Source organism: Paramisgurnus dabryanus, chromosome 4 (genome assembly GCF_030506205.2).
Source record: "Paramisgurnus dabryanus chromosome 4, PD_genome_1.1, whole genome shotgun sequence".
NCBI classification, from domain to species: Eukaryota; Metazoa; Chordata; class Actinopteri; order Cypriniformes; family Cobitidae; genus Paramisgurnus; species Paramisgurnus dabryanus.
The window spans coordinates 18,894,454-18,910,531 of record NC_133340.1 but is presented as its reverse complement, the minus strand read 5'-3'; the positions used below and the strand labels follow the sequence as shown (position 1 = coordinate 18,910,531).

General features: G+C 38.2%; 1 protein-coding gene across 1 annotated transcript in view; it reads left to right on the top strand.

Moving 5' to 3' along the window:
• Positions 1–16,078, top strand: part of LOC135760459 (glutathione hydrolase 1 proenzyme-like) — a 45,154-nt gene that overhangs the window by 26,516 nt on the left and 2,560 nt on the right. The gene's annotated exons all lie outside the window — the stretch shown is intronic.

The following is a 16,078-nucleotide window of genomic DNA, read 5'->3' as shown; positions in this document are numbered from 1 at the left end:
TCAGCCCAGGTGCAACCCATTTGGGCCCCAAATGGGTGTGTTTGCTGGGTTACGGCGCCCCTGGGAATGACATAAAGTGGAACCTAGGCTGTTACAGTATGTTTAATTGCAGGTTTTTTTCACATGTGCAGTTTGTTGTTCATATTAAGCTGCAACTCATTTCACATTTACTTGTTCAAATGAAATAAAATTCATATAGTAATTTCTGAACATGGCATTTGTGTTTAAAAAATTAGTTTTTGACTTAAAACAGTTGCATATTAAACTTAAATGTAGCTTATCCTTCCTATTATGTTGTTTTTTGGGGGCGTGTTAGAGTGAGATTTTGATAGGTGGTCCTCAGAAAAAAATTGGAAGATAAAGTGGTCCTTGGGCTGAAAAAGTTTGAGAAACACTGGTCTACATCTACTGTATAATTTCATATGTGTTATTTTATTGTAATGTAAACATTACAAAATGCCATGCCAAAGTTAATTGTGCACGTTGCATTATTTCATAACATTGGTCGTTATAATGTCACTATACATGATTATTGCTATTTATCACTATAGTTTGCAAATTGTGCATGTTAACACTATTTACAACCTCCCCTGATAGCCACTGGATGCTGGAACGGAACAGGACCGCACCCGCAAAACGATAGAGCCGGAGTCGTTCCTGAGTCCAAACGCACATCGGGCCGAAGCCGTTTCTGCTCTGTTTTTCGGGGTTGTTGCGGACAGAGGTGTAAAATGTGCCATGAGTAAAAGTCCTCTCCAGTATTTTGTTCCAATCGATTTGCTAATTAGCACAGTTTTTCAGCAGGAGGTGACCGCCTGACTCGTTGGTGTTTTAAGCCCTCAGCGAAGCCTTCAAGGCAGCGCTGCCTGGAAGGCACTCCCCGTGCCCCGAGCGTTTCAGCCAATCACAGCATATCGAGCCTTCCGCCAGCTTCTGGAAGTTTGAGCTCACCGTTGGTCAGGTGAGTAGCGCAGATATCGTAAGATAGGAATGTGACGGTATTTGAACTCAGCTTGAAATGTTTTGAGCGTTGAACTGACGTTTTATTGCGTTTTCACGTGTCCGTGGCACGACTTTCTCTTTGTGCCGGTTTCACGTGTTGGTTACTCATTTTTTTTTTATTATCTTACAATTGTCGCTTGGGATTAGAACAACTGTCTGTTACATAAAATGACATCCTCACCCCATGCGAAAACAGTTTTAAATTCTGACAAAAAAACATAACCAATGCTTAAAATGATGTCCACATTATGCCAAAACCAGTTTTATCCTCACGCGAAAATTGTTTAAAAATCAGACGAAAACCACAAATTAAACCCCAATCCCATGCCACAATGGCTTGAAAAAAAAAAGAGGAACCAATACTGATTCTGCGTCCAAAACCGCCTACTTCCATACTACATAGTAGACAAAGTAGTGATTTTTGCATACTATATAGTATGGTAGGAGGCAATTTCGGACGCAGCATGAAACGGGCACGAAAGTGGCGCTGCGAACATGTGAAAACGCAGAAACACGTCACTTAAACGCGCGAAACGTTTCGAGCTGAATTCAAACACAGTCACATTACTATCTTACTATATCTGCGCTACTCACCTGACCAACGGTGAGCTCGAACTTCCAGAAGCTGGCGGAAGGCTGAAACGCTCGGGGCACGGGGAGTGCCTTCCAGGCAGCGCTGCCTTGAAGGCTTCGTTGAGGGCTTAAAACACCAACGAGTCAGGAGGTCACCTCCTGCTGAAAAATTGTGCTAATTAGCAGATCCTGGAACAAAAAACTGGAAAGGACTTTTACTCTTGGCACATGGATTTTACACCTCTGGTTGCGGATATGTGCCAGCGCCGATCCAGCACCGCCTGATCGTCAGTATCGGCTCAGATTCGTATTGCAGATCTGGACCAAATCAGTGTCAGACACAGCTAACGTCTTTCGGTTACCTGTGGGAAAAGTGATCTGGGCCAGATCTGTAAAATGATATAAATACTGAACTGATGTTTAAGCTGAAACCTCTATCTGGCACGGATCTGGTTCACAATCAGAAAACGTCTCTAAGATAGAAACGGAGGCAAGGGGCTTAAAACCGATCCGGGCCGAATGTAATTGCTATCTGGGTCGGCTTATTTATGTCCTGATAATTATGTGAGATATTGACAACTGTTGTCATGATAATTGCGTGACATTCTACAAAGCAAGTGCAACAACATACAACATAGGCCGCAAACAATTTTACAAATAAGAGATTTACTTACTAATCCATCAACAAGATCGCCAGATCAGCATCCCTGTTGCATCCAGTGCGGTCTTTAAGCTCACACCAACGAGTAAAAGCCTGATGGAATGGGACTCTTGTCCGGTTCCTATCGCGGTCAGATTCTCTTTTCCTTTTCCTACTCTCTTTCGAATGCGCTTTCTTAACTTTTAAATCGTTTAGCCTCACGTCTCAAATTCACGTGTGCAGTTGTTGTTATAGGCTTGATCGACTTCATGCAGCGCTGCAAGAACCGACAGCCGGATGACGTCAAAGTACCACAAGAATGATCCAAGACGGCCTCCCCTTCTGTGTCTTGTGTCAGATGGAAACAGAGAGCGAGGATCTGACACACACAAGAAACAGAGCGCGAGTATCGTACAGACGTATCATACATCTCGCACTATTTTTGTCTGACCAGCCCATAACACTCATTCATCGCGCAACACAGCCCGTTGCTTTCTTTCTTTGTTTTAATGTAATTCATTAATGGCCCTAAAAGGCGCGGTGGCAATGTACTGCATTTTCCAAAAAGTTAGCGTAGATGTTTTTTTTTCCGGACAGACCGGCCCAGGAGACACCTAATCAGCAGCCCATTGGTTCTTTTTGATTTGACATTTGGCTAGCCCAATAACAACTTTTAGGGCATTTTATGAAGCATGCAGCGTCAGTGTGCGTCTGTCAAAATAAGAGACGACTGAGAAGCGAATTGACATGCGGTAAGCAGAACTGCTTTCAAAACACTGTTGTTAGATATCCTCTTAATAAAACACAGTCAAAAACACAAATGATAGATCAATGGCTGTTTGCAACATGACAGTGATTACACTGCTATAAAATACAGTGTGGGCAGAATTATTACATCAAACTTTTGATCACAGTTTTTATCAAACATATTTGACTAATTCCAAACCAAATACATTTTAATAACTACCATTAATTTAGCAAATAAAGCATTTATAAGTAATACATTATTGTTAATGATGGCTGACTGGAGAAAAAAGCACCTTATATTCAAGTGTGCAGAATTATTAGGCACATTTTCTTTTACATTTAAAATGGGCCAAAAATGTTTAACACACACTGGACATTCATTATTTATGTCCATAAGAAAGATGCCATGCATGGAAATTGCAAAATCTAGGTATGACCATTATACAAGAAATCCTGATTCGGGCAGCAAGGGCATAAAATAGGATGAAAGGAAAATATATATACAAAATTAATGTTGGTTATTAAAATTACTTTGGTTTGGAATTGGTAAAAGGTGTTCAGAAAGAAAGTGATCAAAATTTTCTGCACACACTGTAATGGGGCTCAGTGCCGGCCTGAGCCTCTTGGGGGCCCTAAGCAGAATGTGTTTGGGGGCCCCCCTCCCACCACGCGGACACAAATGTCACGCTCTAATGTTACATTATAAATGAATAATAATTTAAATAATGAAAAAAATCTATACTTAAATAAAATACTTTATTCTTCAATGTGTCATGTCATATTAACAGGCTATGGAATGTTAACATTGGCCAACAAGAAACACCTCATCTGCTGCATCATCAGCTGTGGAGACACTGACACTTGATGAAACATCAGGGGCGGGTGGAGTTGGTTGTGCTCCAAAGTACTTCAACAGTGTTCCTGAAAAAAATAGCATTGGATAAGTGCATAGTTGATCGAGCAGAATGAGTTTATTTTGCTTATTTTTCATTACTTACACAACAAGCAATAAATAAATAAATATAGGATAGCACTGTTACATCACTACCCACCATATAAATAAGATTGAAGTCCATTTTCATCACAGAAATCTCCCTACCCAACATGGTATTGGTATATATTCTCATAAAGTCCAATACCATCTCTTACCAAAGATCTTAGACAGAGAGCGCATGTGCTTTGCCTATGAAGCTGGAACGTTACCGATGTTGGAACGTTCACTTCAACACATACAGCAATGCTAGCTAGGGGTGTGATATATCACAAAACTCACGGTTCGGATCACATTATGGTTTTTGAGGCACAGATCTGATCATTTTTCGGATCAGCAGAATAAGGGGTTGGAAAAACTAATAAAAAAATGAAGAAATTACTTACAAACATTTATAAAAAGAACAAAGTTGCACATTAAGTAAGGGCTAAAATTAGCATTAGGAACAGAAATCAAATCAAATGAATCATAACACTTTATTGTATGAATTAAATATAATTATTCTTTTTTAGAGCTACAGAAGTGATTTTCTCTTTGTCTTGGAAGGTTTGATTAACATTAATGACACAGACTTAAGTAGGTTAATTAAGGTTACTGTCTCTTAAAGAGAAGCACGGACCTGGTTTCTGCCTAATCTATACATAAACCGTCTAAAGACATAAACAACTGTTTTTATTGGAAAAGAGTACTGTGGAGATCATTTTGTTTGTATGTGCCCTGTCAAGAACAGAAAGATTTTGTGTGTGCCCTACTAAGTGCACTTATACGCGGCGCGCTCACACAGACGGAAATACAGACGGCGGAGCATAAAAACGTTATGTTCTTTTCAGTGCTCTATTCCTCAAATATATGTTAATGGACTACAGTATGACACAAAATAGCGTAACTCTCTCTAAAGTTTAAACATCAAGTGTTAGTGTTCTGATCTCTGAAGGGAGCTGGGCTGGACAATTTAAACCGCATGGGCTTGCAGAATACTGCTCACTTTAGCGCCTTTTTGCGGGATAAAATGTTTAAAACCACTTGAAATGTTAACTTTTGCAAGCCTTTGAAACACGTGCAAATGATAAACTTTCACTATTTAAGCGCATGCGAGCCGAACCGTGGGTCGATCACGGTCACGGATTAACGTCGATCTGTCACACCACTAACACAAATTAAACATACTGTATATAATCATGCAAACATACCTTTATCTTGCTCTTTTTTCTCATCCTCGGTCCTTTTCTTTGTTCTCTTTTCGGCCCCAGAGGGATATATCCTTTTTTTGACATGTCAAATGGCTCATCATTGTTTACAGTGAGTGACGACGTTGTGCACTTGCGCGCCGACGCGCAGGTGGCGCAGGTGTCTATGTTGCGCCTGACTAAAACGCTAGCACTGCAGACACATAGTTGTCTGCAAATCAAAATTTTCTTGTCTTTAATTATTCATTTATAAATTCGTATTCATTCATTCATCCATTTATATTACCTGTTTAAGTTATTTAATTGTATAAAAAATAAAAATAAAAAAACGATTGGGGCGGGGGCCCCCTGGTGGCCAGCGGGGCCCTAAGCAGCCGCTTGGTTCGCTTATGCCTCGGGCCGGCCCTGATGGGGCTTGTGGCTTGTCATTGTAACATTTATCTTGTCTCAGTGTTATCATAAGGTGCACAACATTGTGCACTCACTGGCTTATACTATTATTTTTAAAACCTGCAAAGCCTTTTACAGCGCTTACATTTTTGTAATGTCACGTGTCAGCTCTTATACTTTTCTACTTAATCATTATATGGAGTTATAGTCAAGGTTGCACAAAGATTTGTGATCCTATGTAGTGGGCCGGTCTGGGCCAAAATGCCAGGGCCAAATATTTGTCCCAGTCCAGCCCTGGGGAGGGGTGTAGCTTGTTAAGAGATGATTGGGCCAGCCCAGAGTCAGTATGGAAAATGAACCAATGGGCCGCTGTCCATGCTTTATGAGGCCGGTCGTTGGCCAATTAAAAAAAAATATATATCATATTATATTCACCGGCCCCCAAGGACGTCGGCCCACCGGGCATTTGCCCGGTATGCCAGATTACCAGTCCAGCCCTGCGAGACGCCACTTTGACATCATCTGTCTGTCAGTTCTAGCGGCGCCGCACAAAGTCAAACAAGCCTAACGTGTGTGACGTCGTTGCTGTAAAGCAAGTCGTGATTCTCACGTGATTTGTCAGGGGCGCTTCTGGTTTTGCATTGCTGGTTTTTCTAGTGGCGTTCTCCCCGAGCTTCAACAGGAGGATGATTCGCCTTACTAAGACTTTGTTTACCACCAAAATAACTTTGAAGCTGTTATATTAAGGTAAAATAACTGCATAGTGTGTCTTTAAAACAACTGTTTTCTATATTTACTTTTTGTTTGCTTGTTATGTAAATGATAGAGAAACATTACATTTTATTATTTTAAAACTGTTATAAAACATTATTTCTGAATGTTCTGTAAAAATATTTCTGTAGAAAACACACTTCACTTATTGGGCTTAGATGTTGATGTTTTGTTTAATTGTTACTTATATTGTTTGCTTTAGTTGGACTCTTTACCCGTGACATCTTGCTTCTTGTTTTTTCTCTGTTCACATTAATATTCATTGAGTCTATAAAATATGTTTGTGACAGTAATGGTAAAGATGACCATATAATTAATTGTTTTACTGACATATCAAAAGCTTTCTTTTCTGTCAAAATGGCAGTTATTCATTTTAGGATTTTTAGTAAATATGGACAAAACTTACCCTCTGTCTATTTAGGATGCACAAGCATCAACAATTAGAGTATGAATCTCAACAATGGTGAGAATTAAATGACTGCTGTAATCTCATTTAGGACTCCCAGCATGCACTGCAGTGTGGATAAATAATGAACTCGACAAAATTTCTTTGTCACCATTGTTCAGATTAACTCTGTTTCTTGATGTTTGTGTCTCCCAAGTGGGCAGCGGTTGATTTTTGCCCAAAGTTTCTAAAGATCCTTAATGACAAACTCCTGTAAGAGTGCCAGATCTCATATTATTAACAGAGAATAAACTTTTGATGAGGGAGTAAATCAGTTATGTACCAGCCACCACAGAATTGCACAGCAACTTTAGATTACAATCACAAATTTATTTTATACATACAATAAATATTAATGCGACCAGAGAAAAACTAGCGAGCAAGTTGTCAAGTGTCAAGAGTCCAAGTAAAACAAACAGTGATCACCATAACGGTGACTTAAAATTAAACAAAACATCAACATCTAAGCCCAATAAGTCAATTGTGTTTTCTACAGAAATATTTTTACAGAACATTGAGAAATAATGTTTTATAACAGTTTTAAAATAATAAAATGCAATGTTTCTCTATTATTTACATAACAAGCAAAAACAAGTAAATATAGAAAACAGTTGTTTAAAACATGACATTTCTCTAACATTCAGACAACCAAGAAACATTTTTAAAACATAAACACTGGACACTTTTTTATGTTGGCAGAAAACATTTTTGGGAGCATTGAAAACGTTCAAGGAACATTCTTAGAACTTTTCTCTAGTAGCTGGGAGAATGTTTGAAACGTTTCCTTAATTAACACACTAACAAGCTGATGAACTGAATCAGGTGTTTTATATAAGAAGAAATCTAAAATATTTTGGAAGGGGGGGCCCGAGGACTTTGATTGGGATCCACTGTCTTAGCTCACAGTGGGTGTATTTAATGCAGGGGTCACCAATCCTTGTCCTGGAGGGCTGGTGTCTCTTCAGAGTTTTGCTCCAACCCTAATCAAACACACCTAAAGCAGCTAATCCGGAGGGCTATTTCATAAAACTCGCTTGGAAAAGCGAGGATTAAAGTTACAAACTCGACTTGAATTAACCTAACAAATGAGGCGAGGGTAAAGCGGTTTCAAAAAAGGCAAATGAAGCTTACGCAATCCAACTAATATGATCCAGATTTCCCTAGTCAAGATAATTGTGCGTGCACGCTATTCTTGAGCAGCCCTAGAGGTCGAGCGTGGATCAAATCGATCAAAGTTAAAGAGAAAGCGGTAATTTCTGATAAAAATGTATGAAAAATGTACTACTGACTGAAAATTATAGTACTGCTGCAATAAACAAACCCATAAAATAGTTGGAAAGTCCTTATGGATTAAATCCTTGCATACAGAAACTAAAACTAAATCGAAACTAAAACCCGTCAATGCTCATGTGGCTTTGCTTTGCTAATTTTTATATACTGTACTTTTTAAAAATAACACAAATCTTAACTTTTAAAATACAATTTGTAGTTTACTAAGTAACCTATATAATACATATTTAGCAGATTAATGATTCTAATACATTTACAGTAACTTTAAATGTAACTTAAATTTAAAAAAAAAATTATTTGGGGGTACATTTCAAAAGCAGCAACTTGAGTGGACAATAAAGTAACAGGTGAAAATAAAATATAAATATATTGTTCATAAGAAGTGTAGTTGATTTAAGCATAATCTTATGCCATAAGTGTCTAATCTCATAATGTTAGCTGCCAAAGATGTTAACTGGCAATGAGGAGAGAACTGGCATATCAGCAGCACAGCTTTACTCCTGCAGATGAACTGTGCTTGAAAGAAAAAAATGGGGTCACTGAGAGCATGGTGGGTGAACAGCATATGCATTTCTGAATTTACGGTAGTACAACAAATGATTGTGTAAAATCATGTATGTTACACATATTCTTGACCAATCATTATTCCTTGACATGTTACTCAAAAAATTTTTGATGGCAGATTATGTGTGCGTTATAGAGCCACAAGTCATCATGTTAAACCCTGGGAGTATGAGAGATTTTAAACCACTGGTTTATTATCACACTGTTAAAAAATTAGCAGTAGTTATGCAGCTCTTTGCCAGTAACTTATGTAGATTTAAAAGTTTATTACTGGCAACAGTTTGTTCAAAGTTAAATCAACATTAAACATTAACAAGTCTATGATTTTACAGCATAAAACTATAAAATAACAGCCTCATGCAAAGCATTTTGTGAACCAGAAATCCTCATCAACCTTTTTCTGTTGTTTCCTTCATATTTTGGTTCCCAGAATGCTTTGCATGAGGCTGTTATTTGATGGTTTTATTCTGTAAATAAAAAGACTTGTTAATGTTTAATGTTCATTTAACTTTGAACAAACTGTTGGCAGTAAATAACATATATAAATCTACAGTAAGTTACTGGCAAACAGCTGACAGTAATACTGTAAGTTCTACATAATTTTTTAACAGTGTAGTGTTAGGTATTGATAGATAAACAGAGTTTTATGAATGGTTACAGGGTGAGGATCAGTTGAAGAAAAGCCTGAGGTATAAGCACATTATACTGTAAGTCAGTACAAGCCTTGTGAGCTGAAAAATTATTGTATGCAGGACACTAACAATCTTCTCTGTGATAAAAAAAAAGAATTTTAACTCATTACAACAAAATGCCAAGAGCATACCATCACATAATTATATTGTATTCCTTCAGCCATGCAGACACCATAATTTTTTTTTATTTCAAGAAAAATGTAACAACTAGAGAAAGATACAAATACTGTAGATCTTTAAAATAATGTGCATTTTTATGCACACCAAGCATAAAAAAATTAAATGACTGTACTTGACTTTTGTGTGTTGTATATTTAAATAAAATTTCCTCTTTGTGTGACAGACAATCTGAATTAAAATATATATATATATATATATATATATATATATATATATATATATATATATATATATATATATATATATATATATATATATATATATATATATATATATATATATATATATCATCAATACATTGCAATTATATGAATTTAGAAACATCTTAAATTTGTTAATAAACTATTATCCTTATATTGGGGTAGTTAAGATTATCATTTGTATTCAACATTTGATAGGCCTATAATATACTATATTATAAAACACATGTCTATATTTTATTAATTATTATTGTAACAAAATTTATCAAATTTAATATATACGTTGATTTTCTTTAATTGTTAGATTAATAGTGGTTAATAGAGTCAAATAAAATGTCAAAGAGTCAGCTGTAATATCATTGCATTTACATTTCAGTGTCAGTGGAAGTCTAATTAAGCAACAACTGAGGCTTAGCCTGACAGTTAGCCTGCTTGCCGGACCAGGCTAGTTTCCAAACATAAGTTTCCATAGTAACCGGGGTTGAACTAGTTCAAGGTTGTTTTATGAAACGAAATCCACCGGCAATAAGCCAGACTTAACAAAATAAGCCTGGCTTATTCTGTAATCTAGTTTTATGAAATAGCCCACGGGACCAGGATTGGTGAACCCTGATTTAATGTTTTGGATCAGTGCTTGGGGAACCCACTGAGCAATGCAAAAAAGACATCATTTTAACGTTCCAAAAGTTTTATGACATTTTTTATGACGTGTTTTAAACATCCGATATTGATGTCAAGGGGACTTCCACACAAAGTAAAACTATTTAAAATGTAGCAATTTTAGACACCATATGTATATGATGTCCTGCACTCTCTCTCGCTCTCTCCCTCACTCACTCTCGCTGGATAATTGTTACATGTACATTCTCTAAAGCAGTGGTTCTCAACTCCAGTCCTCGGGACCCACTGCTCTGCATATTGTGCATGTCTCCCTTATTTAACATACCTGATTTAGATCATCAGCTCGTTAGGATAGATTCCATGAACTGAACTGAGTGTGTCAGATATGACAGACATCCAAAATGTGCAGAGCAGTGGGTCCCGTGGACTGGAGTTGAGAACCACTGATCTAAAGCAATGTCATCACTGTTACAAAAAATTGTTTTAAAGGGCCATTGGCATGAAAATGTTAGCATTGCCACTTTGTAGGCGTGAGCAAAAAATGTGTCGTTTTCGGTGTGTCGTTTAAAATGCAAATGAGCAAATGAAATACAAACACTGATCACAATGATGGTGGTTTGATGCAATTCAAACTCAATTGTGTTGTCAATTATTTTTCTCTCTCTCTTTCTCTCTGCACTAAATGGCAGTGCTGTGGTTGGATAGTGCAGATTAAGTGGGCTGTATTATTATAACAAGAGCTCCTTATAACATCATAAGGAGGGTTAAATTTCAATGACCTAATTTTTGCTCACACCTACAAAGTGGCAATGCTAGTGCTATGTTCATGCCATGGGCCCTTTAACAAAGCATTATTTTGAAGTACCATACTGATTAAACAAACGAAATTGACTTTATTTCTGTCATTTCTCTACTGTTTTTTACCGTATTTTTGAGAAATTACAAGATTCTGCTGTTTTATTGAACACGTTTTGTCACCATCATGAATATCAGTGTTTTCTTTAGTTGGGTAGTTTGACTCGTTGTTTTTACATCGTCGTGTGTGCATGGTAATGGTGTTTGTTAAAGGGGTCATAGTGTTAAAATAAGACTTTTTCTATGTTTAAGTGCTATAATTGGGTCTACAGTGCTTCTATCAACCTAGAAAACGTGAAAAAGATCAAACCAGTAATTTTGTTTGGGTAAGCCATTTACTGCAAGCATGTGAAAAATTAGGTCATTCAGATTTTGCCCCCTTTATCTGTACTATCCAACCACACCACTGCCATTTAGTGCAGAGAGTTATGCTGAGTTTACACCAACCGTGTTTCAGGCGTCAAAATCGCGTCTACCGCGCGTGGTTTGCCGCTTGAACAATTTGGATGCATTCGCTTGTGTAGGGCGGAGTAGACGCGCAGAAAAAGCAAGCATTTGACGCGCGTCAGAGGCAAACTCCGCTTATTGTGGGAGGGGCAAGTGCTATGCGGTTGTCTGTTTGCAAGATGACTGATGTTGATTGTGCATTTATCGAGAGTTACCAGTTTGTACTCGGTAACCTTACTATAGGGGGAAATAAACGATGCAGGTCGATAAACGTCACTTGACTCAAAAGTGAAGTGTGTATTACAACTTACCAGGTTGCCCGATGTTCTCACTGACACTCTTCCAAGCGAGGTCCTTTTTATTACTGTCTCCTCTATAGAAATAAGAACTTGTGTCATATAGCTCCTTGTGTCGTATATTACGGACAATGTCAAGCGTTGGTTGAATGAGTGACTCCGGGCTGCCACCACAGCAGCAAGCAGGCTCCTGATTGGTTAACGCGGCGCAAAATTCCGCCAAAGTTCTGTCGTGGATTTTTTTCAGGAGAATCAGAGACGGTTGAGATGTAAAATTCTCTTCAAAGTATTTTATTAAAGAATTGTGTCAGACAGCTTGAAACACAATACTGGTCATAGGGTGTATACACCTGCATTGATAAAATGATGATGACAATGACTATGACAATGACCCCGTTCTGAGTTTCTCAGTGATTTAAATAGTGCCCCAGTTTAGTAGCCCTCCCATTCAAACAATCTGTTTGTACTGTGCCTGTATCTTTGCGACCTTTAAGTTGCTACACAAAATGACAGCCATTGCTGGTAAAACACAATGCCTTTGTTTTCTAATGCATCATAAAGCTATCTTGCTATTCTTACCGAGGTCACACGTCCCCCATCCAGGCCTAGCTGTGGAAAAACACTGTCATGGCAAGCAACAGAGAGACAACTTAAAGGAATAGTCTACTCATTTTCAATATTAAAATATGTTATTACCTTAACTAAGAACTGTTGAATCATCCCTCTATCATCTGTGTTTGCACGTAAGCGCTGGAGCGCGCTGCGACGCTTCGATAGCATTTAGCTTGGCCCCATTCATTCAATGCTGCCATTTAGAGATAAAGTTATAGTGACCAAACACATCAACGTTTTTCCTATTTAAGACGAGTAGTTATACGAGCAAGTTTGGTGGTACAAAATAAAACGTAGCGCTTTTCTAAGCGGATTTAAAAGAGGAGCTATATTGTATGGCGTAATAGCACTTTTGGGAGTACTTCGACTCGCCTGAAAAGTCCGCTCCCCTTCTCACTCTCATAATGGGAGAGGGAGGGTGTTACTGCGCCGAGTCGAAGTTCTCCCAAAAGTGCTATTACGCCATAAAATATAGTTCCTCTTTTAAATCCGCTTAGAAAAGCGCTACGTTTTATTTTGTACCACCAAACTTGCTCGTATAACTACTCGTCTTAAATAGGAAAAACGTTGATGTGTTTGGTCACTTCTAACTTTATCTCTAAATGGCAGCATTGAATGAATGGGGCTAAGCTAAATGCTATCGTAGCGTCACAGCGCGCTCCAGCGCTTACGTGCACACACACAGATGATAGAGGGATGATTCAACAATTCTTAGTTAAGGTAATAACATATTTTAATATTGAAAATGAGTAGACTATTCCTTTAATTAATTTAGACCTCAACCATAAAACACATTAAAACTATACTTTATATAAAACATTTATACTAAGCTTAAGATAAAACACTCAAAATTTCTCTACCATAGTTCAAATTTTTCAACTCGGGCGTCAGCCGCAAATTCACGTGAACCATAAAATGCACAAAAAGCACCATTCGTGCGTACCGCGCACAATGCTCAATTTGCATCTTCCGCGCCGAACACCTCTTCCGCGCCGCGGGACCTCTTGACGCGCGTCAACGCGCCTTCAAATCACTCGCGCTTCACGCCTCTACTGCGGTTGGGGTAAACGCAGCATAAGAGTGAGAAAAGAAGGACTTGACAGCACAATTGAGTTTCAATTACAACAAACCACCATCATTGTGATCAGTGTTTGCACTTAATCCAGTCATTTGTATTTTAAAGGGGACATATTATGAAAATCTGACTTTTTCCATGTTTAAGTGCTATAATTGTGTACCCAGTGCTTCTATCAACCTAGAAAATGTGAAAAAGATCAACCCAATAACTTAGTTTTGGTAAACCATTTTCTGCAAGCATGTGAAAAAATAGGTCATTGTAATTTGGCCCTTATTGTGATGTCAGAATAAGATAATACCGCCCACTTTATCTGCACTATCCAACCACAGCACAACCATTTAGTATGGAGAGAAAGAGAGAGATAAAATATTTCACAGCACAATTGAGCTTCAATTGCAACAAACCACCATCATTGTGATCAGTGGTTGCACTTCATCCGCTCATTTGCATTTTAAATGACACACCCAAAACGGCACACTTTTGCTCAGACCTATTTTAGACTTAGTTTACATCTTAAAAAAAATCTCATAATATGTCCCCTTTAAAGGACGCACCCAAAACTTCAATTTTTTTCACACCTACAAAGTGGCAATGCTAACATTTTCGTGCCATGGGCCCTTTAAGACATGTTTATGGAAAAGAAAAGACAGTTGTGCCATTTTTTGGTGGTTAGTACATAAAGTCCAAACATCTTTGCTGGGCTATCGTAGGCTTGCTTGCAGGGGTGGTTGGATAGTGCAGATTAAGAAGTGTTGTTATCATAGTAAGATCCCTTTTGACGTCACAAGGGGAGCCACATTTCAATGAGCTATTTTTTTCACATGCTTGCAGAGAATGGTTTACCAAAACTAAGTTACTGGGTTGATCTTTTTCGCATTTTGATAGGTTGATAGAAGCACTGGGGACCCAATTATACGCACAACTGGCGCAACATCATAGAATGTCTCTGAACAGGTTCACGCCCACTTTTGGGGGAAATCGCACTAGACGTTCCATTGGCTTCCATTCAAAATAGCGGAACATGTCTCTTTCATTCTCACAGCATCAAATTTGTGTAACAACGCTCCCTATTGGCCAGAGGTGTCTTACCCGGACATTTACTCGTACCTCATCGAGTCAACAGGGAAGCAAGTGAATGATTTTACTTCGTATTTGAAAGTTACTTCGTATTTATTTATTATGTCTTTATATTTAGAGTAATGAGTGCACTTTTCCGTCCAGCCATACAACTAACTGGCTTAGCGATATTTCCAACAATCACTGGATGGCGTTGTTACACAAAATTTGACGCTGTGAGAATGAAAGGGACATGTTTTTATATTGACCAAATTAAATGTGTTAATGTACCTTTCGCGCTCTATGGCAGGCAGGATGGACAGATAAATACTCAACATGTTTAATCTGAGTGATTTCATAAGTTATTTACGCCTGCTGGCTGTGTAAAAACGTTGCTTTGTTCCGCTATTTTGAATGGAAACCAATGGAAGCGCTGCTTTTTTATCCCCCGAAAAGGGGCGGTGACGACATTTACAGTCAAGTTCCCGGATGTGCCGGTAGTCCGTATAGCACTTAAACATGGAAAAAGTCAGATTTGAACTTGTATATTTGGGAATTATCTATGGGCAATCTTTTTGCAACATTCCTAAAGATTATACACTATATTTAAGCAATATCGCTCGAGTAGGAGTGTGATATAGCCCTATATCATCACGGCTGTGATTAGGCCAGAGGCACGAGGCCGTAGGCCGAGTGCCGGAGGCAATCACAGCCGTGATGATATAGAGCTATATCACACGACTCCGAGAGCGATATTGCTTTTATACAACAGTTCGACGGCACACGTTTGAAAAACGAAAACTAAAAAACAACAACGGAGTTATTTTAAAAGCCTCTTTGTTTGAGAACTACTTCTTCCGCCACGGATTTGAGGGCGGCCAGAATGACAGGTAAAACTTTCGGCTGCTTTGAAGCTCATAACAACTCAATGGACGGAAAAGCCGTTTCTTTATATTACCGTTTCTTGGTCACAAAGTGTAGTTTTAAGATTAGTTTAGTCGAGAATGTATATGTATTATATTTAAATCTGCAGTCGATTAGTAAAGATAGCGCCTGTTTGAACGAGTGCTTACTGAGATTCGGTACGAATGAGAACCAAAGCATGAGCGGACGTCAGTGTTCACTCGCCCCGCTGACCACCGCCCTCTCTGGGCTACATTTCTGACAGAGATACCCTGGCTCTCATGTTGGCCTTGTTTGTTTATGATCGTCAAAATGAGATCAAATCAGCAGTATGTGGTGTCATGATCAAACGATTACTTGTTTTTTTATTCATATTTAGTGTCTTTTGTGTTGTTATTGTTTTGGCGCGAGGTAAAAGTTAATAAAACTATACTTGTATAACGTTACTATTGCTTTCTCATTTATTCTTAACGCGATACGAGCACTCGGTTATTATTATTAAACTTTGTTCTTGTCAGTACTATACAAAACGGTTTTT